Raw genomic sequence first — 27,618 nt, 5'->3', positions numbered from 1 at the left:
TGGCTACCCCACACAGTACTGTCAAGCTAGGTAATGTTGGTTACAGCCAGAAAAAATGACTATTGGCCAAAGCCTTTTATTGTCTAGCAACTTGTAGAAATTCAGTACTATGGAGATGATTGGCAAACTCAATTTTAGCAATCTTATGAAGCAACAGATTAATTCACAAAATGTGCAAACCAACACAAATTTGTTGTAAAATCTTAGAACACATTCTGAGTTCAAACAAAATGAGGCATCTTGAACAGAATGACCTTCTCAATGCCACATAGCTTGCATTCCAAAAACATTCTTCACGTGTAACCCAACTCCTTTTCTCAAATGACACTGTAAGCTTTGGATCAAGGCAGTCAGATAGATGCAGTATTTCTTGATTTCTGCATGTTTCATAAGCCTGGCCAGTAGGTGGCTTACTCAACCAATTATGTTGCAGACTACAGCCACTGTGGGCTACCCAATGTACATAGAACCACTCTTAAGTAACCCTCTTTATAAAATTAGAATCACAGTGTACGGTCATGGTGGTGATTGTTGTTTCAATTGTTTGGCCATGCATGTAGCAGTGAATGTTGCTGAGAAACTGAATGTATTTTGCTGCTTTGTTCACCTTTTGCAACATCTGATGTGTCAAGTAATTGATGCTCTTCAGATTGTATACACTGCTAGGGAAGAAAAGAGTGCACCTGGAAAGACAATTTTCATCTAGTGATGGCATGTGCCATCTGGGTGATAGTAGATGTACTGATAATGGTTTCACCATCGGCCACCAACAATATAGAGGCATAGCTACCAGACTGCCACCTTCATCTATCCTTTAACATGGCATGCTCACTGTCAGAAGGCTCAGTGTGGTGCAAATGTTTGAAGAATGCAAGCCAGCACACTATGGAGATGCACCCGTGCTTCCTACAGCCAACTGAGTGAGTTTGAAAGGGGTCAAACTGTGGCCTTCCAAGTAGTGGATTGTTCCTTTCAGAGGACTGCCACACAAGTTGGACATGCTGCATCAGTTGTACAATGATACTGGTATCAGTGGTCATGTGAACATTCCCACACCTGTAGACAAGATTCTGCATGTCCATGCAGCACAGACGTCTCCAAAATCGTCATATTTTAAGGGCAGCAGTGGCAGATCATAAAGCTAAGAGTCTAAAAATTCCTGGACCTAGTGTTATTCGACGGAGAAGAAGTCAAGAGGGTTTCCAGCAGCTGGCTATGCAGTAAAGAAGAGTGGCTGCAAATTCCAAGTGAGACACCCCGTAAAGAAGTGGAAGGTGGTATGGGGGAATAAGTCGATATAACCCAAATCCACACTCACACTTTAAGTCATTAGAACGTTAGAATGTAGCAACCTTCATGAAAGGACCAAGAAAACAGGAATTTTAAGTAAAAAATGAGCGAAGAAGCTGTTGTGTGTTGCCATAGCGACCAAACATAATAAAACAAGAGAATTACTCCGAGACATTTGAACATGTTCAAGTATCCAATGGAGCAAAATTTAAATGTAAAAACCTTGAAGAAATGAAAAATTCACAATGATAAAAATAGTAAAGAAGATTTCGATGTATTTGCCTAAGAAGTACGCAGAGGACACTTCAGCTAAGAAGATCCAGTGCAGAGAGTATACAGCTCTCACATACATTGCGGGGACACAGATGTGAAAACCAACTTTCACATCCGACGCTGCCAGCACCAGCTGGTGTTCATCGGTGCTGACCTACCTCCACATCCACTCACCTACGCAACGAGAACTCTACGCCAGGTGAGTGTGAAACAAGACTTGATTACTTCAGTACAAAGTAGTACAAGATAATGCTGAGTGAACTGTTATTGTGTAATTATCATATTTAAAGTTAGTTTTAAATGCTTACAAGAGCTAAGGCATATAAAAGTACGGAAAATGTACAACAGATTGGGGAAACTCAAGACCCAGCTATGGCCATCAAGATTAGCAAAGAAGTGCCCGACTGGCCTGAGTTGATCAATTTAATCAAAGCTCAGGGTCTTAAGTTAAACTCATTAAATTCTCAATTAAATGCTCAGAGTGCGACTAAGTAAAGAACTAAACTTGGTAAAATCTCAATGAAATACAGCAAACAACAAATTTAGGTTTGTTAAATGCCAAAGTCGACTCTCAAAGCAAGGAATTTAGTAATCAATGCAAAGGTATTGGTGCTTTGAAGACTGAATTCAACGTCTTAAGTAATAAAGTAGAGAATTTAAAAGTAGATTTAAAGAACGAGTTGACAAATTCTTTGACCACTCACATAAATCATATGTTTACTAACCTTAATCAGAAACAGAATGACACTTTTCAAGATTTATCGAAAATGTTAGAACCTGACATCAAGAACAAATGTAATAATGTAGTACCAGGACTTATTGAAAAGTTAGAATCTTTTGAAAACGTGTACAATATTAAATATAGGCTCTGCTCATGCATCGTTGTTTACATCTTTGGGCAGGTTTAGTGAATTCTCTGAACAGTCAAAAGGACTGTGTCTGTGATGCAATATCCACAGCCAATCTTCAGGAGTTCTGGGAAGAGGGGTGATGCTAAGCTTTTTTTGATGTGTGTATATAGAAAATAATAGCACTTCTTTCACACTTCCCTAGGGTACTCCTGGCAATACCCATCTCTGTTGAACATTTGCCGTCAATGACAACATCCCGGGTTCTATAACTTAAAAAGCCTTCGAGCCACTCGCATATCTATAAACCTATTCCATATGCTTGTACCTCAATTCACAGCCTGCAATGGGGTACCATATCAAATGCTTCCCGGAAATCTAGAAGTATGGAAACTGCCTGTTGGCCCTTCATCCATAGCTCACAGTATATCGTGAGAAAAGGACAACAAGAGTTTTGCACAAGTGATGCTGTCAAACCATGCTGATTCATGGACACAAGCTTCTTGGCCTCAATAAAATTTACTATATTGGAACTGAGAATATGTTCCAAGGATTTTGCAGCAAACTGTAGTTAAGGACATTGATCTGCAAATTTGTGGGTCCATTCTTTTACCCTTCTTATTTACAGGAGTCACATGCACTTTTTCCTATCACTTGGGACTATGCGCTGGGCGATATATTCACAATGAATGCAAGCTACGTAAGGGGCCAATGCCATAGAATATTCTTTGTAAAACCAAACTGGGAGCCCATCTGGACCTGGTGACCTATTTGCTTTCAGATCTTTCAGTTGGTTCTCTATGCCAGGGATGCTTATTACTATGTTGTCCATACAAGAGTGTCCCACGGTCAAATGATGATATGTTTGTATGGTTCCCTGCGTGAACGATTTCTTGAACACGAAATTTAAAACTTTGGCTTTCGCTTTGCTATCTTCAACAGCTACACCAGACTGGTCGGGATGGAAACTTTAGACCCAGTTCGTGATTTTATATAGTAGAGAATTTTCTTGGGTTCTCAGTCAGATCTTGCACTAAGGTACAACGGTGATCATAGTTGTATGCTTAGCACATAGATCCTTGCACAGATGCACAAATGTCTACTAACCTTTGCCTGTCGTCATTTGTGTGCGCTCTGCTTGCTGAGCATTTTCCCAACTTCATTACCCAGCCATGGTGGGTCTTTTCCACCCTTAATCTGCTTACTATGGATGTGACTCTCCAGAGCACGAATTACAATCTGCGTACAATTTGCCCATAATTTCTCTACGTCCATCTTACTGGAAGTGATGTCAATTCACTGTTTAAGTGAGATGGTGGGAACTGTTTCCCTGCTCTTTCTAGCAGAAACATTCTCCTAGCCTTCTTGACTGATTTATTAACTTTCGTAACCACAATTGCTATAATGACATCACGATCGATAATCACTGTTTCTATACTGAAGTCGTCAGTAAGGTCTCACCTATTTTTAGCTATAAGGTCTACGATATTTCCATTGTGTGTGGGCTGCTGAATTAAGCTGCTAAGACAGTTCACAGAAAAAAAAACATTCAAAAGTACTTTGTTCAACTGTGACTTTACACCCCACAAAGAATCTTTACACCCCACAAAAAATCCATATACATCCCAGTCTATACCCTGTAGGTAAAGGTCACCTACAACTAGTATGGGTATTTATGCACTACTGACAGCAAACTTTTTTGAGTGACCCGACAACTGACTCAGTGGAATCAGAAGGCCGGTAAAAACAGCCAACAATTAACTAGGTTTCACCTAAACCTGTTACATGCGACCAGATAACTTTGTCACGGTCAACTTCAACCTCATTAGAGATATTATTTTTCTCAGGTGTAATGAACATTCCCCCTCCTACAGCCTCCAATTTGTCTTTCTGATATATGTTGCATGACTCACTAAATATCTCAGACCTTGCCAGCCAGCTCTTGGTCCCAAGAATAATTTGTGCATGAGAACTTTCCTGGAGGGCAGTACATTCAGGTTTTGTTGGGAATATTTTGACAATTTACTGATGAAATTTTGACAGTAGAAGTGTCTTTACTCTGAACATAATCTGATTGCTTTGCTGCCTATCGACTAGCGTGTGTTCATCAGAGTACCTCAAACAATTGCCTAGCCTAAAAAACCCTCATGTGCAATCTACAAGTACTCTGCTACCCAAGCAGCTGCTTCCTTTGTCTAGTGCACCCTTGATCTATCAAAAAGAGTCCTAGAAATTTCTGCCTGATAATGTAGGTCTAGAAATCTGCAGCCCAGACCTTCACAGAGTCAACGACTTTCGGTTGAGACCCTCCACTCAGCTCCAAGGCAAAGGACCCTAGTCAACTCTGGCCTCAGAACCCATGTGACAGGCGTTGTCAGTGACGACACTGGCGCACCGACAGACATATTGAGTGAAACGTAGGCTTCCTTTTCAGCTCTGAATGCTATCAGCCCAAGGGGGCTCTATAATGCACTTAATGTTGTAGCTCATGATGACTAGTAAACCTCTCCACCATTGTGCCTGATCGAACCCTGCTGAAGCAGTGGCCACATGTCCACTCACAGGGTGAATGGGCAAGGCCTGACTGCCAGTCTCCATATCGGCCCTACACCTTAAGCAACATTAATGTGTTACCAGCCGCCACTCACCCTGCTGTGAGGGCAGATGCACCATGTCAAGTACATTAGGAGATACCTTGCAGCAGAATTATGAAAAAGAAAGAGCTGGTCCACAATGATATGCCAATAAATAGCACCTTTTTCATCTCTGGATAGTACAGAAGCCATCCACCGTTTGTTGCCATAGGTCCAAGCAACTAGTCCTGTGATCTGTTCAAAAGCATGCAGCATGTGACACACTTGAATTTAATGAATATCAAAATCCTTAAACTCAGAAACAATTTTTGCTTTACCTTTGGCTTTGCTCATAGGAATCAACATGATACTTCTATGTCCCTGTGACTGCTATATTGTTGAAATACCTACCTTACCTCCAAGCAAATGGACTTGCTCGTCCCACGTAACTGGCATGCGCACAATTGAGGGAAACACTGTCACTTGTGAGCAAGTGGTCTAACATAACGGTGTCACTATGTTTTCGAAACAGGAGCAACGGAGTTGGATCAAGATTGAATGTGCCAGAGGTCATACAGCACGACAGTGTCATCAGGTCTTCAAGAGGCGTGCGGGGAATCGGCATTACCGTACAGAACAGTGGCATGTTGGGTAAAAGCCTTCAATGAAGGTCGGCAACTGTGGCACACATGCATCAGGTAGGTCGTCCTAGTGTCCCTGAAGAAGTTCATGCTGTTGCCATGTTAGTGGACAGTGATCGATGCTATACAATTCGTGAGCTCGACCACGAAACTGATTAGTGAATACAACTGTGCTTCGCATCCTGAAGGAATGCCTGGTCATGCGAAAAATTTCATCACGATGAGTTCCGCATGACTTGACGGAAATGCAGAAATGGATGCGTTACAGTGCTGCTGAGACGCACCTGGAATGCTACGAGTGCGAAGGAGAGGCTTTCTTTTGCTGTATCGTAACACTGGATAAACCATGGGCCACATAATACGAGCCAAAACTGAAATGCCAATCCAACGAATGGCGTCATTATGGGTCGGCGCGAATGTTAAAAGTGCGTCAAGAGCCCCAGTATGGTGAAAGTTATGATGATTCTCATGTATGACTGTGATGGTGCTATCCTAACGCCATACGTTCCTCCACAGCAGACTGTCAGTGCACAGTATCACTGTTCGTTTTTGGAGCACCACCTGCGACCACCTTCGCGAAAGAAGCGGCGACACTTTCTGCACAACCCACCCATCATTTTGCACGACAATGCATAGGAGCATAGAGCGCAAGCTGTGGCTACTCTGTTCATTCGATGGGACTGGGAAGTACTATACCATCCACCATACTCCCCGGGATTTAAGTGCTTGTGACTGATTTGATTCTGAAGATGAAGGAACCACTTCATGGCATTTGCTTCAGTACTGTTCCGGAGATTTTACAGGCAGCAGACCGTTCGATTCGCACCTTCAACAGAATAGGCTCTGCTAACACTATACTACGCCTTCCACATTGCTGGCACCAGGTTCTACACAATGCTGGTGACTACTTTGAAGGACAGTAACAGGTGCAAACGTGTAACTCTGTTGTATTGGTTGTGAATAAATAGTTGCCACTATTGAAGTTCCAACCCTCGTATTGACTACAATTTCTGTAAATTAAACATTATATAAATGGAAAATGCGTTCTATCACTTACATTATTTATGTCAATTATTATATGGTGTAGTTTTTTAAAACAGTAAAGCAACGTGTGCTTAATTAGTACATTGTAATTTCATTCCAACTCTAGTTTAATGGCCTAGTTTGCAAACCAAGTACAGTTGAGGTATGGTTGAGAATACGAATCGCAGTAAAATAAAATTTATTTCCACTTGTTCTGTTTGGAATACCAACATGAAATTTGGCACACACATTAACAAATAATGTATGACAAAATTTTTTTCCAAAACAAAATAATTCCAGTTTTGAAACATTTTGGTAATTCAACATTTTAATGAATTTGGTTGCAGCATATTTTTGAAGCCTATAACGAACTGAATGAAATGGCATAAATTACAGGTCTCCACCTAAAATACTTTAGAGATATGGCCATTTTACTGTTTCAATATGTGGCAAAAATCGCACAACTTCAGTAACTTCACTAATTCAAAAGCGAATTTTCAAAAAATTTTAATTTTAGATTTTATTTTAATCAGTAGAAGAAAAGCTAAAAATCCTAAATATCAAGGTTCAAATTTACTTTTTTTGTTGATTGATTTCACATGGAATAACCGAGGTGATAATGGTGCCCTCTTAATACATGTCTGTTACGTTTCATCTTAACACTAATTTTACTAATGAAAACAAAAGACAGTTTGTAAATTGTGTGCTGAAATGGTTAAAGTATACGACGCATGGCAAAATAGCGCTATCCGAAATCGACGCTGAAGCTACAGTGGTGTACCACAGGCCATAGATGACAGAAGTGAATGAAGGCTGTGGAGATGCATACGGACGAATAGGTGTGCAACTGACCACCCAGATGAAACAAGGGGGCTATCATTTGTTTTCAAACGACTGTTCAGCATTGCTGAATATGGGCCTCTGCAGCAGGTGCCTGGTTCGTTCATCCCTGCTGACTGCTGCTCATTGCAATGAAGGCCGGAATTTGCATGCTAATTCCCTTGGAGAATCATTCTGCAAGGCATACTGGATCGAAACAAGTATGCATCTATCCTCGAAGACCATATCCACCCCTCCACATAGGTTACTTTTTCGTCAGCATGATAGCAGCAAAGCAAAGCAACATATCAGACAGCTCACAATGTACGTGCACGATTCCAAAAGCACCAGGATGAGTTAACCATATTCTCCTAGCTACCAAATGACCTGAATTTAAACTTGATCGGAAATCTGTGAGACCAACTCCATCAGGCAGTTCGCATAATGGATCCTCAACTGAGATATTAAGTGCAGCTGGGCAGAGCCCTGGGGATGGCATTGCACTCCATACCCATTGATACCTTCCAGAACCTCACTGACAACTTTTCCTGCAAGTCTGTGCTGCAGAAGGTGGTTACTCAGCCTTTTGCAAAGTGGTCATATTAATGTGACTCGACCATATATTTAATTCAGTGCTTTTGGATAACTATTGAACACAATGTTAGCAAATAATTCACTTCATCATTCCATTTGCCCAAAGGAGGGGATACAATCACGTTCCCATTCCTTATGTTCCTTGCTGCTGCTGATTTTCAGAGGACTTTATGTGCTCCATTCAGAAAAAAAGTCTTAACGTTACAAGTTTCATCTGCATGGTGGCTACTCAAATTTTGGAAGGGGTGGGGGGTCGTTACCCTTAGTAGATGGCAAGTGTCATAAGAAGCTCCGATAAAACATTGGTGAGTGGTGGACTGGAGGGGCGGGTCGGGGGGGGGGGGGGGGGGGGGGGGGGGGGGTGTGGGCATACCACAATAACTTTTCTTTCCTCTCAACTGAAATATACCAGTCAGAAGCAGTATTGATATAGTATTATATGGAATAATATTATATCCATACTGTTAACACATCTGAAATTATATAAAAGTATTTTAGAATTAGTGATTTGCAAAAATCAATAAAATTAAATTTCAAGGTTAAACTGCAGAATACCCTGAGATTTTAGGAAATTTCTGAAATTACTCAGGATTTTCCTGATATTTTTCAAGTAAAACATTACAGGTTTTCTAGAAGAATCTCCACCCTCATCTACTACGTGCAGCATTGCTTAAACAACTGAATACACTTGAGCTTTTTTTTAAAAATACTATTGGTTGAGCCCGTTTCTTTTTCAACTAAAATTTCAGTAAGGTCAAAAGTATATTATTCAGGGTCCTTGAAATTTCAATGGCCTATATTAGATTCTAATGGGGGCAGGGGTTATACTGTAATTTGTTACAAAAGCAAATAAAGAAATAAGACAACCATTAATTTTATTTTTCCAGAGGACAGTCCATGGATCATTCCACGTGAAGTGTCCTAGGGCTCCAGCTCTACCATCTTCAATTTTGATGAAATTTGTACAGGATGTACCTGAGGGACCTACATGAACTTATGCAAAGTTTCAGGCTCACCTGTAACTTGGTTGAGGTGCTAGAGCCATTTTCATGAAAACCACTTTTACAGAGACCCCAAAGTCGTGAAGATATTGTCAAGTTTGGTATTCCACTGTTCCTAATGTAAAAGAGCTAGACTTTTGCTTCTGGGTATAGTGGTACAACTTTGTATGCTCTACACACAAATGTTGCAAGTAGAGCTCAGAAAGCAATGCATTTGTCATAATCTCAGTTCAAAGTGGGCAACAAATCATGTTGCGAGAAATTTGCCCCATAGTTTAACGAGGCATAAGTAGTGGAGAAAGTACGCTACGGACCTGGTCTTTAGAACTACTGTCTGTCTTGATGTTTAGTAGATCACAAATTTTGGCCTGGCTTGTGTGTTTATTACTGTGCTGCCATCGTGTAAATTTGCTAAAAAACATGAATGTATCAAAATATAGTAATGTATCTCAAAATGGACACCTACGACATTACATTCATTAACACTGTTCAACAGAGCACATTTCATTGTATTAGAAAAACTTATTTTCATTTTGGTCTCTCTTTGGGTAAGGTGCAAAAATGTCACCTAAAATTTGGAATTTTGTTGATCATGTCCTCATTGAATATTCATTTCTCTGTTTAATCAATGATTTTAAACCTGTTTGTGACAGGTTCATTGCTAAATTTAACCATTTAACTGTACTAGAGATTGCTACATAATTTTTGAGAAGCTGAATGCTTATTAATTTTATTTCTTTTCTTTATTTAGGACCCGAAAATCTGATTTTAGTGTTTGACGCATATCTAGTTGTTGCTAAAATGGAAGAACAAGATCAAGTTAATGTATGCAGTTTTGGAAATACTGATTCCCTATGCCATTTAACGACATACAGTGCCTTAAAAGGACTCAAAGCTGTAAAGCAAATTTCCTTATAAGAACAATAATTGCTTACTAGATGGAGGGGTTTACACTCTACTGAAAATAATCAACTATGATTCCATCATGAAACTTTACTCCTAAAAATATTTGAATTTTTGCAAAGATCATGCTGCAACACATTTGGCAAGAAAAATCACACTGCACAAAAAAGCTTGTGCTCAATCAACATAGAAACAGCTGACTTACTAAAAAGGATAACCATGTCTGATATTAAACCAGGACAAAAAAATGTGCCCTTCCTGTAGAAAAGAATTTGATACACCAAAATATTCACAAACTGACATTACATACCAGTCAGATGAAGATGATGAGACTAATGTTGGTTACAATTTGAATACAAGCTTAACATTGGTTGGAATATCACCATTAAAATTTCAACAAATTGGTGCAAGGGATACAAAAGGATATGCAACGTGCAAAGTTGAAGGCGCCATTATTAAGAAAATTGCAGAAGTGGCCTCCCACTTGATCCCAGTGAATTGCAGCAACCATCCACAAGCAAGCAATGCTTGACTTGTTCAGATCACATTGAGCTGAACCAAGAATTGAAAGAAAAATTATATATATCAAATAATAATGAGAAAATTCAAATTTTGACCTTAGTTCCCCCACAGCTGGTCTATCAAAAAGACTGTGGAAGAATTTTGTGTTTCAGAAAGAATGGTAAGGAAGGCTAGAAAGTTAAAAGCTGAACAGGGAATATTGGCACAGCCCAAAGGTAAATGGGGGAAAAAGCTTTCTGAGGATGTGAAGGCAAGAGTCATAGAACATTTTTATGATTAAGAGTTTAGCCGGATTTGTCCAGGAGGAAAGGACTGTATTACTGTTCGGGTAGATGGAGAAAAGGTTAACAAACAGAAATACTTATTACTGAGCAACTTAAAATAAATGTTGCATACCGCAATAAAAATGGACCGGAAAGTGCATTTTCCAAATTTTGAGGATTAAGGCCAAAGTGATGTGTGACTGTAGGCACATCTGGTTCACATTGAGTTTGTGTCTGCACAATACATCAAAATGTGAAACTACTGTTGGCACACAGCCCAATAAAAGAAGATTACAAAAATTTTCTGAGCAAAATTGTAATTTGGAAACAAAGGATTATGTGCTTTATCACTGTGGAATATGTCCCAGAACAGAAGCTCTAAATGAATATTTAACAGTGTTTTTGCAGATATTGATCCTGAGGCCACAATTCAGTTCAAACAATGGACTCACACTGAGAGAGAGACACTTGAAACCAGGGAAATGACAGTTGAATTCATTGGACTATTAGTTACAAAACTGTTGGCCCTTTCTACTCACCACTACATTGCAAAGCACCAAAGCAAACATTTGCAGTTCACTAATGAAGGTCTCAAACCAGAATTGATTATATTAATGGATTTCGCAGAAAATTACTCCTTTATTGTCCAAGACACAGTGCAGGGATTCCATTGGGAAAATAGTCAAGCTACAATACATCCGTTTGTCATTTACTACAAAGGTAACGAAGACCTAGAATATCAGCGACTGCATAATCAGTGATTGCCTCCAACATGACACAGTTGCAGTGCAGGTGTTTTTAACCTACTTGATCAATTCCCTTAAGTGCATTTTTAAAGAAATTAAGCATATTCATTATTTTAGCGACATTTCTGCAGCACAGTACAAAAATTTTAAGAGCATCCTAAATCTTTGCCATCATCAAAAAGATTTTGGCATTACTGCAGAATGGAATTTTTTCGGAACAAGCCATGGGAAATCACCATGTGATGGAATTGGGGCCACAGTTAAGCATTTAGCAGCACAAGCTAGCCTTCAACGCTTAATTGACAACCAAATCTTAACACCAACTGATCTGTTTGAATATTGCAAAAGAAACGTTAATGGCACTGAATTTATTTATATTAAAATAGAAATTATTGAAGATGCAAAAATTGATCAAGACAAACGTTTTGAGGATGGATGTACAGTGTCTGGTACAAGAGACCATCACCATTTTGTGCCAATTGATGAAAAGCAACTTAAGATTCACAGAGTATCAAATGATACACCGTCCTTTAAAGCAAATGTTAAACCAGCATGCTAAAGTAGATACTGAACATGTTGCCATTAATGAACTACAGCCTGGCCAGTATGTTGCTTACGTTTATGATGGAAAATGGTGGATAGGAAATATCTCTGAAGTTTCATTTGAAGAAAAAAGTGCCTTCATTAATTTCATGCATCCCCACAGAGCTGCTCAATCATTTCATTGACCTACTAGAAGAGAGATATGCTGGATCCCAGAACAACAGATTACTGCAGTCATACCAATTCCAGCTGCTTCAATGATGGGGTAGCAATACAGTTTGCCAGAAGCAATAGTTTTAGACATCAGCAAAAAATTTAAAACATTTAACAATTGAAGAATTCTGTATTATGGCTTGGGAACAACAGAGAGACCCAAAAAAGACTTGGAAACTTGCTAGATACCCACATTCAGACTTGGGAACCAGCTAGATATTCATATTCTGGCTTGGGAACCTGCAGTAAAGAAACCCACCCGTAGCTGACCTTGCATGGCTATCGGGCATGGCCCCTTGGCAATATTTTGATACATTCATGTTTTTTAGCAAATTTACACGATGGCAGCACAGTAATTAAACACACAAGCCAGGCCAAAATTTGTGATCTACTAAACACCAAGACAGACAGTAGTTCTAAAGACCAGGTCCGTAGCGTACTTTCTCCACTACTTATGCCTCGTTAAACTATGGGGCAAATTTCTCGCAACATGATTTGTTGCCCACTTTGAACTGAGATTATGACAAATGCATTGCTTTCTGAACTCTACTTGCAACATTTGTGTGTAGAGCATACAAAGTTGTACCACTATACCCAGAAGCAAAAGTCTAGCTCTTTTACATTAGGAACAGTGGAATACCAAACTTGACAATATCTTCACGACTTTGGGGTCTCTGTAAAAGTGGTTTTCATGAAAATGGCTCTAGCACCTCAACCAAGTTACAGGTGAGCCTGAAACTTTGCACAAGTTCATGTAAGGCCTTCAGATACATCCTGTACAAATTTCATCAAAATTTAAGATGGTCGAGCTAGGATCATCATCTAAACTGGGACGCTTGACATAGAATGACCCCCATGCTTTGAGAAGTACAGTGTAAAAACTTTTTTTAACCATCCTTTCCCTTTTAACTGATATCTGATGTAATGACAGACCATATTTTCTGTACAATAAAATACATAAACATAATTACAGATTTTTTTCTGTCTTTAAAGCTGAATTTAAAGTTATGAGATTTTTTTTCTACAATCCTTTTACTACAATGTATACAACCTCCAAATGACATATGAATGATAATTAAAAACATTGGTAATTTATTTTTTCCTGTGAGGGGTTGCTAGTCCCCCGTCGGGCAGCTCCTCAGATGGCAGAATGGGATGGGATATGGGTGGTACTGGGGAAATGAAATACCCAGGGTGGACCAAAACTAGCAACAAGGGCAGTGTCTGTACTCCAGAAGAGCGGCTTCCTGGCAGCGTCAGGTCTCTACGGCTGTTTACTACATGGGGAGCAAGGCAACGGGAAACCACCTCCAACAATTATTCTGAAGAGAATCACATAAGCCAAAATGACAAGCACATTTAACTCAAAATTTTCCAGAGATATAAATAGTTCCCCAATCGGATCTCCGGGGGTAACTGCGTTAAATTTTGCTCAGAGTAGGAACATCAATCTTCGAAACAAAATAAGGATTGGAACCTGGAATTTACAGAGTTTAATCAAAGTCAAGTGTGAAATGGATTTGGGATATTCACAGTTTGGATTTAAGAGGAATTGGAAGGAGAAAAATGTCATGGTTCTGCAACATCTGAATCTGGACAGGAATAAGAAATGCTGGTGACTTGATCCATGCTTGAAGAGATATACAAGGCTGGGCAAATGTGATCACAAACATCCATTAGTGGGTATGCGTTTATTTTTTAAGATGTGTCATTTTTTCCCCGAAAATAGGAAACAGGGAGTGTCAAGTGTCAATATTTGGTATGGTTACTTGTCTCCTAGAGAACAAACGAGCGAAGTTTCATCCTTATCTGAGACAATTGAGAGATCTTGGATGGCTTGACATGGAATACCTCCATCTTCAATAATCTCATTTTATTTCTCCAAGTTCGTGACTTCTCCCATAAGGCACTAAACTACAACTGCACTGCACATAAAACAGACAGTTTCTCCAGCACCATTATATTTGTGATGTTGCACAGATAGAGATGTCCTGTGACAATCTACGAGGTGCATTCAAGTTCTAAGGCCTCCGATTTTTTTCTCCGGACTGGAAAGAGATACACTCCTGGAAATGGAAAAAAGAACACATTGACACCGGTGTGTCAGACCCACCATACTTGCTCCGGACACTGCGAGAGGGCTGTACAAGCAATGATCACACGCACGGCACAGCGGACACACCAAGAACCGCGGTGTTGGCTGTCGAATGGCGCTAGCTGCGCAGCATTTGTGCACCGCCGCCGTCAGTGTCAGCCAGTTTGCCGTGGCATACGGAGCTCCATCGCAGTCTTTAACACTGGTAGCATGCCGCGACAGCGTGGACATGAACCGTATGTGCAGTTGACGGACTTTGAGTGAGGGCGTATAGTGGGCATGCGGGAGGCCGGGTGGACGTACCGCCGAATTGCTCAACACGTGGGGCGTGAGGTCTCCACAGTACATCGATGTTGTCGCCAGTGGTCGGTGGAAGGTGCACGTGCCCGTCGACCTGGGACCGGACCGCAGCGACGCACGCCAAGACCGTAGGATCCTACGCAGTGCCGTAGGGGACCGCACCGCCACTTCCCAGCAAATTAGGGACACTGTTGCTCCTGGAGTATCGGCGAGGACCATTCACAACCGTCTCCATGAAGCTGGGCTACGGTCCCGCACACCGTTAGGCCGTCTTCCGCTCACGCCCCAACATCGTGCAGCCCGCCTCTAGTGGTGTCGCGGCAGGCGTGAATGGAGGGACGAACGGAGACGTGTCGTCTTCAGCGATGAGAGTCGCTTCTGCCTTGGTGCCAATGATGGTCGTATGCGTGTTTGGCGCCGTGCAGGTGAGCGCCACAATCAGGACTGCATACGACCGAGGCACACAGGGCCAACACCCGGCACCATGGTGTGGGGAGCGATCTCCTACACTGGCCGTACACCACTGGTGGTCGTCGAGGGGACACTGAGTAGTGCACGGTACATCCAAACCGTCATCGAACCCATCTTTCTACCATTCCTAGACCGGCAAGGGAACTTGCTGTTCCAACAGGACAATGCACGTCCGCATGTATCCCGTGCCACCCAATGTGCTCTAGAAGGTGTAAGTCAACTACCCTGGCCAGCAAGATCTCCGGATCTGTCCCCCATTGAGCATGTTTGGGACTGGATGAAGCGTCGTCTCACGCGGTCTGCACGTCCAGCACGAACGCTGGTCCAACTGAGGCGCCAGGTGGAAATGGCATGGCAAACCGTTCCACAGGACTACATCCAGCATCTCTACGATCGTCTCCATGGGAGAATAGCAGCCTGCATTGCTGCAAAAGGTGGATATACACTGTACTAGTGCCGACATTGTGCATGCTCTGTTGCCTGTGTCTATGTGCCTGTGGTTCTGTCAGTGTGATCATGTGATGTATCTGACCCCAGGAATGTGTCAATAAAGTTTCCCCTTCCTGGGACAATGAATTCACGGTGTTCTTATTTCAATTTCCAGGAGTGTAGAAACATGAGCACTGTTTTAAAATGAGGCCGCGTTCATTGCCAATATGTCCCAGAGATGGCAGCACCGTACGGCAGATGGAATTTTACCGCCAGCGGCGAGAATGAGAACTGTTATAAATACTTAAAATGGCGACGTTTTCCTTACTTGAACAGCGTGCAATCATTCGTTTTCTGAATTTGCGTGGTGTGAAACCAATTGAAATTCATCGACAGTTGAAGGACACATGTGGTGATGGAGTTATAGATGTGTCGAAAATGTGTTCGTGGGTGCGACAGTTTAATGAAGGCAAAACATCGTGTAACAACAAACCGAAACAACCTCGGGCTTGCACAAGCCAGTCTGACGACATGATCAAGAAAATGGAGAGAATTGTTTTGGGGGATCGCCGAATGACTGTTGAACAGATCGCCTCCAGAGTTGGCATTTCTGTGGGTTCTGTGCACACAATCCTGCATGACGACCTGAAAATGCGAAAAGTGTCATCCAGGTGGGTGCCACAAATGCTGACGGACGACGACATGGCTGCCCATGTGGCATGTTGCCAAGCAATGTTGACGCGCAACGACAGCATGAATGGGACTTTCTTTTCGTCGGTTGTGACAATGGATGAGACGTGGATGCCATTTTTCAATCCAGAAACAAAGCGCCAGTCAGCTCAATGGAAGCACACAGATTCACCGCCACCAAAAAAATTTCGGGTAACCGCCAGTGCTGAAAAAATGATGGTGTCCATGCTCTGGGACAGCGAGGGCGTAATCCTTACCCATTGCGTTCCAAAGGGCACTACGGTAACAGGAGCATCCTACGAAAATGTTTTGAAGAATAAATTCCTTCCTGCACTGCAACAAAAACGTCCGGGAAGGGCTGCGCGTGTGCTGTTTCACCAAGACAATGACCCGCACATCGAGCTAACGTTACCCAACAGTTTCTTCGTGATAACAACTTTGAAGTGATTCCTCATGTTCCCTACTCACCTGACCTGGCTCCTAGTGACTTTTGGCTTTTTACAACAATGAAAGACACTCTCCGTGGCCACACATTCACCAGCCGTGCTGCTATTGCCTCAGCGATTTTCCAGTGGTCAAAACAGACTCCTAAAGAAGCCTTCGCCGCTGCCATGGAATCATGGCGTCAGCGTTGTGAAAAATGTGTACGTCTGCAGTGCGATTACGTCGAGAAGTAACGCCAGTTTCATCGATTTCGGGTGAGTAGTTAATTAGAAAAAAAATCTGAGGCCTTAGAACTTGAATGCACCTCATATAATGGTCCATTGATTGGCATTCACTTGCACTCTATATGAAGTGTATATATTTCACAAACATGTATATTCCATAGGTTTTATTCATATGTGCTGACTGGTCACTAAGCCTGTATAACTTTTATTGTCCATTCCAAACTAACTTTATTCATGTACAGTATGGCTGTAAGTAAGTGAAACAATACAAAGTTTCCCTAATCATAAAAACTTTGCATCAAAAATACCAAATAAATAGAACTGCAATGTTAAGGTAAATATGACAAATGGATACAGATTTCTAAAGGATGTTCCATATATAGATTAAAATGCAATTTTTTTCTAAGAAGTTCAGTTCAATGCTTTTTTCCATATATGTATCTATCTACGATAAATAGTAATTTCAATATTATGAAAAGGGTAGATTGTTACAATACAGAGGAAACTCAGTTGCAGACAGACACAATGAAAACACTCGTACACATCCAAGATTATGGGCCAAAGGTCTTCTTCCTCAATTGAAAACACACACAAATATTCACAGAACTCATACACACAACTACTGCCATAGCGACCAGAGCCAATGGTAATGTGAGTGTGTGTGTGTGTGTGTGTGTGTGTGTGTGGCACACGTTTTCTGTTTCAGAAGAAGGCCTTTTGGCTGAAAACTTAAATGTGTAGCAGTCTTTTCTCTGCACCTGTATGCAGCTCAACATCAACTCTATATGGGGAGTAGCATTTTTATAATACTGTTATTCTATCCTGGGCTTTCCATGGATTGTAATTATTTTTCCTTATTTCCAGAGCTCTGAACGTCGCTTACTGACAACAGATGTTGAGTTGGCACACAGAATGATGTGCTCTTGTCTGAAAAATACTGATTTGGTGAACTAATTCAGACGATTCAAAAACACTGTAAATAGTGCCAGATGACATATTACCATGCAATAGACGAGATGAACAAGACTGACATCACCAGTTGCCACAACTCTGAAAAACTGACAGACAATATATTTTCCTTGCTAGATAAACATGGTTTGATACCAAACAATGTTTAAACATATTACCTAGAATGTGAGAGTTTTACCCATTTGTTTTGTACATATAAACAAACATGCAAACTAACTTTGGAGAAACAGTACTCTCCATCATATAGTAAAATGAGTATCTGCTTAAAATGTTATAGTATTTTCCTTTCACAAACCAGCCAACAAAATAACATTACTAAAAATGATACACCAAATCAGTACCAAAAAATTACATACATGTTAAAGCTATGATACTGCAAAAATAGCTGACTCCTGTGTGCTCCTGTGATATACAATTGTGCTTACCACGTATCCACACACGAGCCGTCGTTCGCTGTTAGCAGCAATCGCGGGTCAGTGCCCCCACTTCCGCCAATGACATCAAAGTCCAATTGTTTAAATAACAGAATCAACTGGACATTTGCATTGGCAGTAGCAGAGAGTACCAACTCACCGTTACAACTATTAAATAACTAAGATGTTGAAGAAAACATCGTGCTGAATTTGATGTTCCGTGTAGCATCACCAAAAGTTCTAAATAAAGGGAGAGCCACTTTGCGATTTAACCCTCTCTTCTACCAGAACTTTAGTGATGCTTATTTAATGTACTGTCAGTTCGTGCTGATCTCAGACGGTGGACATTCGTGATGATCCTTGCCGTACCGTAAGTGCTACATATACAGTTACGCTTTTTTGAAGCATGCAGATTACTGTTGTACCTATCAATCCACATAACTCAAGTCACAATCATGCTGAAATGTGCATATCTATACTACATTTAAATATGTGGAAGAGTATGAGCAATTTTCAGGAAATAATCTTTGCAACTTCCACTGGAACCGACTTACGCAATGACACATTCTAGGATTACAAATTTCATCTGGCTTTTTCCAATTTTATACTAGCCAAAATATTAATACGCAGCCCAATGTTACCTTTTTATTTCAATAAACTTCGGCTAACTCAGGAGCTTCTTAACTTTTCAAATTGCGACAACTCATCGATACCTTCACCAAAGCAGGTACTTTCGTTCTTCTGCCAGCAAAGATAATCATTCAGTTATTGCTCATGCAAGCCGAATTCCCCCTAACAAGAATTAATTGCATGCACCCACTGCCAGTCACGTAAGTCAACTTACATTTGGAAACAACTCCTTGTATTTTGTCGTTTCAACTTAGGCGTAAGTTGCGAACGTTAAAAGCCATTTAACTTTCTCAAGCTGTAATTCCATAGGCTTGAATTTCTTACTCGCGCTTTACCCCAACAGTATCCCTACATGCAAGTCAGTGCTTCCACATGCCAAAGATAAAATACTACTTGCGCGACAAGTGAAATTATGCGAACGAGTGTCAATATGGTCGCACAGCTTCAAGCCGAAGAGCTTGTAGGTATCTCGACAAAGAAAGAACGGACCCACAACTGTTGGCTACGGAAATGGGTTGTTACCAGAGTTCGTTTGGGGGCATGCAATACACACACTATCAATGCAGCGGTCTACAGAGTACGAAGTTTCGTTCGAAAACCATTTGTACCGATTTTTGAGTGAGTTGTCGGGCTAGGGTTACCATATTTTCAAAAATAAAAGATAGAGTGTTTACTCAACTTTTTAATGGCCATTCTTTCCATTTTTCAATAAACAACTACCTGAAAAGCAAAATATTACATACATAGTAAACAAATTAATTACTATGATTTCATACACATAAAAGAGCAAAAACGTCGCCTTTAGAAATTTGGTTATACTATTTAGGAGTAAGGACTGATACATTTTAAAAATGGGTCTGAGAACTATGGGACTCAACTTCTGAGGTCATTAGTCCCCTAGAACGAACCTAAGGACATCACACACATCCATGCCCGAGGCAGGATTCGAACCTGCGACCGTATTGATACATTTTACATTCCACCTTTCTCCAGGTGTACTTTTTCGATAATTTTGTATCTTTTAACAAATTTTTATCACTGTTTTCAAATTTATAAATTTGAAAAATGTCTTCACTATCTTATGTTTTTCACAACATTTTAAAAACATAAAATTAGTGACTCTACGTAAAGGACAAAATGAAGAGGGGAAATTAAAGCCAAAAAACGACGGAATCCATTAAAAACGGATTATCTGGTAACCACAGTTTAGGTAAAAACAAAAGAGGAGAGCTTAAATTGCTGTGAGCGAAGTTAGGAGCAATAGTATTGGTATTCATCCATGTCAAGTGGTCATAAATATTTAGATATCTATATCCTAGCATATGCAAATATATGGAATTGGTTGGTACACTAATTTCTGCCACTAACGTCATGTCAAAAAGGAATCTTTGCATAGAAAATCGTGACGGCTTTTGGTAGGTAGGCAGTATTGGTGATGGGCATTCAGTGTTGTTAGTACTACTAATGCCTGCAACTTTCGAGGGATTATCTCACTGAACTACAAACTAAACCCTGACAGTACCATGTGGCTTCAATAAACAGTAATTTCTTTTCTTCTGTTTAGTAGAATTGATTGAAAGCTTGCCCTGACCTATCATGGCGGCTGTGGGGTCCTGCATCATGGTTTGCCTCCATAGAGTACTCTCTCCTCTTTAGTATCGAGCTCATCGTCAATATTCTCTAAAAATTGATCTTTAGTTAGCAACATTATTAACCACAGAGGCGTATTATGATCCCCATACACAATGAAAATTGTTTGTTAAATTCACTCTTTTTTATCCACAGGCAGTGTTTTAGTTGGAAAATATTTTTTGGTGGTACTCACCTCACTTCAAAATTTTCCATCCCACCTAATACTGAACATAATTGTTTGGATGATATTTTCCGCATGCCATTTCTTCTACTGTCATCTTGTCTCCTTGTAGCCATGACCAGACAGATGGAGCAGGGTGAAAAACGTCAAGCAGTAGTCCCATACATTTTATAAAAACAAGATACTTGTACACTGCACATAAAGACTGTTTCTTTTCTTTGTTAATAGTTCAGTCATGGCACTGAATGACCTTCCACTCTAATAGGTGGACACTGGAATGCACAACTTGCATTAAAGGTTTCGAATCAAGGGGCATCGCATTTGTCTCTACATATTCTCTGATCCATTTATGTATTTCCTCTTGTATGTTTTCTGAAAAACACCACACAGATTGTTTATATCCCTACCACATATAGTAATGTATACTTCTTCAGGCCAATGAGCTGTAGTCACAGTTTCCAAGTCTTTAAATTGTACTTCCAATTGTTCGTCAGATTCTAAAGAAGCTGGGTGCGAAGCTTAGCTTACATTTAGCACTAACCACTGCTTGAGATTGTCTGCCGGACTCCTCAAAAATTGTATGCAGTGCATTTCTTTTGCGCTACTGTTACACTGTAGAGGTGTGTCTTGAAATAAGTAAGATTTCACTGCACTGTTGGCTCGCTCTAAATATGGACCTGAACAATTCACCATTGATTCTATACCACAGATTGTGCACTTAACTGCTCTGTCTGCATCTAGGGGTATGATCTGTCTTTCCTGCTAGTGCTAGTGCAAGTCGGAACACTCTGTTAGAGCATCATACAGCAGATCTAATTTTTTTAAGTCACGTCACACGAAGGCCATGATGGTTCCTTTGAAACGGCACAGCCGATTTCCTTTCCCACCCTTTCCTAATCAGAGCTTGGGCTCCATCTATAATGGCCTCATTATCAATGGGACATGAAACACTAATATACTCCTCCTAAATTTTTGATAAATTCGTTACTATCGTTAAAATTACTTGCTGGTTGACACTTCGCATGTTGGAGCTGCTATCCTCCAATCAGACTGTTCAAACATCACGCCCAAACTGTTCGCCATTACCAGATTGCCCCAACAAATGGTCAGTTCACTTCCAGTGTATGGCTAGTGCTGTGTACGAAACATGCGTATTTCATTGCCATTGTTGTGAATGTGTTGTTTTTTGTGTGGTTGTCATGTCTGATGAAATATGAAAGGAAAGGGGCAGACTCAGGATTCAGGATGCAAACACATCAAGAAAGAAAGCTGGACAAGGAACTGTGTTTAAAGGACAATCTTGACATCTCTTGTGTATTATGCTGGAGGGAGAAAATGGGGAAACTCTCTTACCAGTTTCCAAAGTAGTCATATGATCTGCAGCCACAGTCAAGGTTAGTGAATTAATCATACTTCATATTGGTAAAAAAAAAAAAAAAAGAGAAGAGAGAAGGTGAAGCAGGATCCTCTAGTCTTCATACTCTGGGCGAGAAGGTGAGTATTCAGAAACATTTCACAAATCTGAATCCTTTCGCACAAGACGCAGTTCAGCATCACATATACAGTTATCATCAGAACTGAGACTCGCCTACACATGATAAGCTCCATACAACACTGCATGAGGCCAAAATTTTTGAAGGCAGAAATTCATAGATGCGAAGGCTTTTGCAGACTATTGGTTTTAAATACAAAAGTATTTCAGGTTGTAAAATATTGACAGAAGGAGCAAACATAGCTGTATAGTAATGCAGATTTTGCATGAAGCGAAAACCATTAAATCTGATGACATTGTTTGGCTTGATGAAGCATTGGTGAAAGCAGGGTGTACTACAACGAAGTGTTCGAGTAACAACAAAGCACAGAATATGGCATTCTCCACTGGTAAAGGTGGTGGAATATCTTCTCATGCTGGTTTTATTTTTGTCTTCCAATTGCTTTTCAGAACGAAGAAAACGTGAAAGTGCCATGAGGAAATGAATCAGGAAACGTTTTTAAATTGTTTCGAAAATAAGTTTAGGAAATCTATCCTCTTGAAATGAAGACATTACTCAGTGGTAACGACAATATGAAGTTACTGTGGGTTAGACACTGAAAATTGAAGAATTCAGGTATGCAGCCGCGCAAATACTACTTCTTCAACTGATATTTTGGCAGTGTATCGTCCAGCGATCCTCAAAGCGACGATGAGGCGATAAGCGCAGCTTTATATCTCCACCACATTGGTATTGCTCATGTGGCTCACAGTGGCACGTGTCACCAGTGGTAAAAATGAGTGGCACCTGTCACCAGTGGTAAAAGCGTTCACTCATTCGATTCGCTTGTTGATATACGAGCGAGGAACAAAAGGTAGCGCACAACAGTTTTTTCTCTCCTTGTATTGCAGTTGGAATGTTGAAATTTCATAGCGATATAGTTTGAAGTTTGCGCTACAGAGGGTATTTTGTTTACATGCGCAGCTTTAGCGAGAGAAGCCCGAACTACGAAACAAACACGATGCGCATCTTACTGTCGTCAGAGAAGTGTAGTTCTACATTAGTAAGCCAAAGTGCATAAACTGAGTGTAATTCTCAGGGCGTGTATCGAGATTACTGTATGGACTGTAGTTATATCTCCAAGTTGTGTGCCATCTTCCAAGAGAGCTGTGTGAATTTTAGTGAATCACCATGTTCTGGGCGGCTGGTAGATAGTAGAAGCTACAACCCTGCAGAATATCAGAGCTATTGAGACAGCATTTCCTATGGTGCAGTGTTCGCTACTGTCCATGACCCATTGAAATTTCGTAGTGTTAGTTCAAACCAGGTGCCTAAGAACCTGACGGATAACCACAAGCACCAGCGAATGACGGCAAGCTTGGGTCATTTAACACGGTACACCACAGAAAGGTATGGCTTTCTGAAAGGAGTCATCACTGGTGATGAGTCGTGGTCGTACCACCACATGCCCAAAACCAAGCAGATCTCTATGGAGTGGAAACGATATGGTTCCCCACAGTATGAAAAAAATTCAGAGTGACTCAGTCTGCGAGGAAATTGCTTGTGACAGTTTTGTGAGACATGCATGGTGTGTTACTGGTGGTCTTTGCTGAGTACAGCTGAAGCCTACATTAAAACTTTGGTTAAGTTTTGTCGTACTCTCAGTGACAGAGGCCACAATATTAATTCTGATGGTGTCAAACTTATTCATGACAGAGCTCTTCCCCACGTTGTTGCTTCTGCTCGTGAGATAATCGTAAAATCTGCGTGGGAAGCGCTCCAGCATCCATCATACAGTCCAGACCTTGCACCGTCTGACTTTCATCTGTTTGATCCCTCGAAGAAATTCCTGGCTGGCCAACACTTTGCGACAGATGTGGAAATGAAATCAGCAATACGCAGATGGCCATACTCTAACCAAATGGACTTCTACAAACTGGGCATATTGAAACTAGTGTGATAATGGGAGGAATGTGTTGCGAACATTGGTGATTACGTAGAAAGTAGGTAAAAGATGTAAGTTCATTTGAGATTTTCTTGTTTTGTTAGCACGCAAATTCATTAGATATTTTTTTATTTTATTGACTGTTAAAGTTTTTGATAGTAAAATTATTGTGTGTTACTTTCTGAACTTCCCTTGTTTATTCAGTGGCGGTAGTGCACTGATGACTTCTCTGCAATTTAATTATACCAAGAGCTGGATGCCAAGCCTTATCCAAATTAAAACTATTATCTCTATTTTTAAGTTATGGGTTAATCTAATTTCTATGGCTTTCTTGAAAACAGAATCCCTAATGGAAGACGTAGATGTTAAAATTCTTATGTCACTTTAGTCCATCGAATGACCTGTATCTATACAATGTTCTCCCACAGCTTACTTGCCTGCTTGTTGTAAGCATATGTATCTTTGGTGTTCGTCTGCCCCCATTAGCTGAGTGGTCAGTGTGGTGGAATGCCACACCAATGGGCCCGGGTTCGATTCCTGGCTGGTGAAGGCGATTTTCTCCACTCAGGGACTGGGTGTTGTGTTGTTCTCATCATCATTTCATACCCATCTCCTACGCGCAAGTGCCTCATGTGGCGTCGAATGCAATAAGTACTTGCCTCGGCGGCCGAACATCCCCAACTGGGGGACTCACGGCCCACAATGCCGTACACTTATTTCCATTTCGGTGTTCCAAGCACCTCTCATGAACGGTACGTGTTGTCTGATCAATATATAACTTATCATAATATCTGCAAGGAATCTGATACTCATCAGCCTTATGAAGCAATAAATTATCCTTCACAGAACTGAATAAGGCTGCAGTCTTCGTAGGAGGCAGGAAGATCAAAACGATGTTTCTCGAGAGTACAGCTTGTCTTCAAGGAAAGAACTCTTGATCTGAAGATATTTCTTTCTTCCAGCAGATCACGACTTGCGTTCTAGAATTCACATTGAGCGCCCTGCGAATTTGTTGATAGGAATATCCACTTACTTTAAAAATGTTTTGGAGGTGTGTGAAGTCTTGTTGCAAATTATCATTATTGGATATGCAGTGTGCCCTGTGTACTAAAGTCTTAAGGACTCCTATGGTTTATGAAGGGTGAGGGCACCTACTGGCATGTAAATACAGATTCAAATGCGTTGATTTACGATATACAGCCAGTTATAATGTGGTATCAACTTTACGACGATAAGGCAGTCATCTTTTTCTATTTACACGGGAAATTTAATACTAGCGTGGACAGAGTTCATATAGTCAAGAAGTTACTCATCGTTCCTGTGAGGCCATACCACAAACTCGATTCCACATACCTCCAGAGGACTTTTGGTTTTTACACCTGCGAGTCCAAAGCCTTGTCCACGCAATCTTCAGCAAACAAATTAGCTACCAGAGGGAAAAAAGGACTTCTCATAAAAATTCCATCAAACTGCTCATAAAATTCATCAATAAAGTGAAAATAAGATGACAGGAGTACACGCTCAAATAAGGCTGTGATATTTTTGTCGAAATGTTAGCCAATAAGAGAAAAAGATTTTTTTAAAGTTGGCACCTTGGTATATAATGACACCACGTCAAAACTCACCAGCCCATCTGTACTATTTAGCCTGAGGCTGCTAAGTCTCTGAAAAGAAAAAATCCATAGAATTATGAATGTGGTGACTACATTTTCATACCAATGGTTTCAGTAATGTTTGGGAGAAAGAAACGTTAGTGAACCAATAATGTTCGTTATTGGCCACATTGACAATTCCTCTAGACACTCATCCTTTCCCATTTTATGAACTTTAGGAAGCTCATGAAATCTCGTGGTACCGCGCCTCGCATGGCCTCTTACAACTTGACGATAAAGCGTTCAGTTAGTCAGTAGTCCCTATTGTCACCACGATGGTAGGATCTTTGTTAATCTACCAGTATGCACCAGAGCTTAGTGAACCATATGTGTTTTCTTATGGACTTTCTGAGGCAATAGAATAGTAGTGCTACCTTTATCAGCACGCGATGTCAGTACCCCCACGAAACTTTGGTACTGCGAACCTGCCTTCCTTAGAAATACTACTTCTTTGTGGACGATGTTTCGTTATTGCTCGTCACTTTTTACATCTGATTTCTTCATCTGAATCCTGTAATAGTGGCTAGACAGCTTCCTCAATGGCACAAATGAAAGATGATATAGGCAAGGTCTTTGGAGTGGGAGCAAACTTTAACTCTTTACTTAAGACAGAAAATGTAGCTTCATCCAGATCCTTACCCGTCAAATTTATAACAAGACATCGAACAATGGAGTCCACCGGAGGAGGTCTAACATGCTGTACTTGGCAACCTGTCTTGTTGTAGCCACTCATTTCATGCCATCAGTCCACTTCCATGAGCCAAGAGGTAAACCAGCTGCTATCTTCCAAAGCAAACGATACAAGTGTTCAGAAACACTTCCGAGGAGTAAAACGAATCCTTCCATTAACAATAGCAGAGCCAGCCCTATGTAGCGATGTCGACAAAGTGATCCGACCTTGCGAATTTTGGAACAATTCCGTGAACCTGGTAGTTCAATAAGAAACTTGAGGAGCTCAATAGTCGTGCTCTCTGGTGTCGTAATTTATCCAAACTGTGGTCTCATGATACCATCTCCTCCTCTAAGAGGTACTTGATGAATTATTCATTACGTCATGAGAAATTGAAAATCCAGAAACGGAGAATTATTGGAACTCATTGCACTTCATAAGCCACATATGTTATCGACAAGTTAGCTTCTAATTATGGGCATAGAGTCATAAGACTACCATTCTATCATTGCCATTTTAATGCCTTTGAACGTATTTGGCTGCAAGTGAAAGGGTACATAGCTTGTGAAAATAAAAAGCTCACAGTGAGTGAAGTGGAGACATTGATTATTCAGTCCCTGGAAAAGTCACCGAAATGGGCTGGAGGGCAGTTGTGATACTTTTGAAGTGCGTAATTAACGAAGCATGGAATAATAAAGGTCTTCTCGAATGTTACCGCTATTATTATTGCATCCACTGGACTTTGAAATTAGTGGTAGCCATCATCTTTCAGACAAAACAGCTGCAAGCAGGTAGCAGTCTGTGGAGTTATGTACACAAAAAGTTCCCGTACTTTTAAATAGTACAAGGTGCTCCATTTATCTGATGACCGCCTGCCCAGTGTATTGCAGGCCAGCCACAGAAGCCACAACTGCCGGTGGAATGGGCCCCGTGGGACCGCACTATTCCCCTCTTTTCCTTTGTGGGTTTTAGCCTGGAAGCTTTACAGACATACGTGCCTTGTCAGCCATCTCATTCCTGCAGTGAAACAGGGGCATCATGTGTGTAACACTGAAGTTTCCGAACGCAACAGTGGCAAGAGCGAATTATTCAATTCCACAATGAGTTTTTGTTTACGATTTGCATGTGCCTACAGATCCTGCACGTACT

General features: G+C 40.8%; 1 protein-coding gene across 2 annotated transcripts in view; it reads right to left on the bottom strand.

Annotated features, from left to right (window-relative positions):
* LOC126418956 (microprocessor complex subunit DGCR8) overlaps positions 1 to 19,254 on the bottom strand; it is a 257,886-nt gene extending 238,632 nt beyond the window's left edge. The window contains exon 1 of one of the 2 annotated variants that reach the window (XM_050085999.1): positions 19,132 to 19,254. The gene's annotated coding sequence lies outside the window, so the exon portion shown is untranslated. Of the gene's footprint in view, positions 1 to 18,928; positions 19,025 to 19,131 lie in introns of those variants that run through there. The other variant, XM_050086000.1, reaches the window with a different exon arrangement.
* Between the last annotated feature and the right edge of the window lie 8,364 nt (positions 19,255 to 27,618).

This window comes from Schistocerca serialis, chromosome 9 (assembly GCF_023864345.2).
Source record: "Schistocerca serialis cubense isolate TAMUIC-IGC-003099 chromosome 9, iqSchSeri2.2, whole genome shotgun sequence".
NCBI classification, from domain to species: domain Eukaryota; kingdom Metazoa; phylum Arthropoda; class Insecta; order Orthoptera; family Acrididae; genus Schistocerca; species Schistocerca serialis.
The sequence above is the reverse complement of the archived record's forward strand: the minus strand, read 5'-3'. Positions and strand labels throughout refer to the sequence as shown.